Raw genomic sequence first — 1,976 nt, 5'->3', positions numbered from 1 at the left:
TCTGCCACCTAGGGGTACTGCTATTTCAGTTTAAAGGCAGAGTCACTGTTGACAAACTGGGGACTGGGAAAAAAATTGTCATTATTACCTAGAAAAGCAATTCACAAGAGCAGGCAACACAGGCATGACAAAGATGTAGCATCCACTACATGGACAGTAGGGGAGACTGGGAACGGTTGTAACAATTCTTATTTCTCCAATCAGAAACTAGTGTGATGACATTCATCCTGCATATTCTCAGTTAGACCCTCCCCCCACCAGGAAGAAGGAAGACACATTCAAATGCTGCTGCAGTTATTGAAAAACGTTATTTTGGAGTTATAAAAGTATTTTTTTCATAAGCTGTATTTTTGTCATACAGTCCTGACCTTTTGTATGAATAAATCAAAACTTACTTTGTTTGAATCATTGTTTTGTTGACTTCTAAATGGCATGGTTAGCATGTGCCAAGGGAAGTGTGTTTAGTTAGCACATCATGGCTGATAGGGTGGGGACGGTTGCAACAAGTTATTGTAACTGTCCCCAAGTTTAACAGCCAAATCAAAACAGACCACACAACAGTTTCAACATTTTTAGTTCAAAATAGGCAAAATATGCAGCTAGTAAACTATAGGAAAATACAAACAAGTTATTTTGGAAATTATTTTGTTAGGCTCTTTTGGCCTGATAATATATTTGCCTGTTCTGTTTTTATTTCATTAGCAATGAAATAAAAAAGAAATTGTGCGTACTTTGACTCAAGGTAGGCTTATGTTGTATGCAAAATAAAATTGAATAACTGTTCTTTGATAAATATTATTACATAAATAAAGCATACTATAATAATGTTGTAAAATATTGCATATTTTCATACTATGCTCATTGAGATGAAAATCTAAATTTGTGAAATTTAACGTATTTCTAATATGTTGCAACCATTCCTCATCTGTGTTGAAACTGTCCACCAGGGTTGGGGTCAGTTGCAACATCTGAATTCTTCATTCTTCACATACAAATGAATATTGTGAGTGATATGTAACATATAATCATCTGTAAATAGTATGGGTAATTATCAGACAGATGTAAGTTTAATATATATGAGTTTGGTTGGTCCAGTCCAAATAGTCTCTAGGTAACTGAGAGATATGCAAAAAGTGGCACAACCGTCCCTAGTCTCCCCTATATTTCCTTTGCCAGTAATAGTTAACAGTAAAAGCAATTATTGACTTAAAATGTCAATAATTATAAGAATTATAACAATTAGTCTATCTTATGACTTAGATACTTATATGAAAGCAATCAGAGACAAATTTCACACTCAGTGCTGTGTTATGTGCTGTATCTATCGTTTTATGAGATAAACTTTTATCTATGCAGTTTTGTTCAGAAAAAGAGCTCAGATGTAACATTGGTTTAATGTTTTGAATCAAAAACCTCATGAGGGTTTGAATTAAGGTTAAGGAGTCCCGTGTTTAAACCAAACCAAAAATGAAGCACGAAATAATTTGGAAATTTTAATAAGTTTTGTCTTGATAGCTTGCTATTCCAGATAGAATAACAGTGAATCAAGACTACAGACTGTGCTCTGTAGTTTTCTTTCATATATAGATTTATTTTTTTTATTTTTTCTTCACACACTGGTAGTGATGGAAGTTGGATGGACCCTGCGTTCCATGTATATATGTATATATAGACCTATGTTGTGCAGATGCTTATGTGCAGGGAATAGAAACAAAACAAAAGCAGCTCTCGTACATAATAAAATCCAACACAAAGGTCTTGCATTAAGTACCATCACCGTGTCTGTCGCAGCATCAAATACAAAGTTAGCAGACATTAACTCTTGTGTTATTGTATCCTCCCCACATTTTATTTTTACTGTATCCACTCAGGGTATGATGTCACTCCAATTAGATAGAGGACAGTGGGTTTTGTATGTATGTGTACACCCCAGTGTCTTAAATGCCAGTCAACAGTCTGAACAAACAGGCATGAAA

This window comes from Trachinotus anak, unplaced genomic scaffold (genome assembly GCF_046630095.1).
Source record: "Trachinotus anak isolate AG129_WGS33_773 ecotype Australia unplaced genomic scaffold, CSIRO_AGI_Tana_v1 ptg000010l, whole genome shotgun sequence".
Taxonomy (NCBI): Eukaryota; Metazoa; Chordata; class Actinopteri; order Carangiformes; family Carangidae; genus Trachinotus; species Trachinotus anak.
This window is presented reverse-complemented; position numbering follows the sequence as displayed.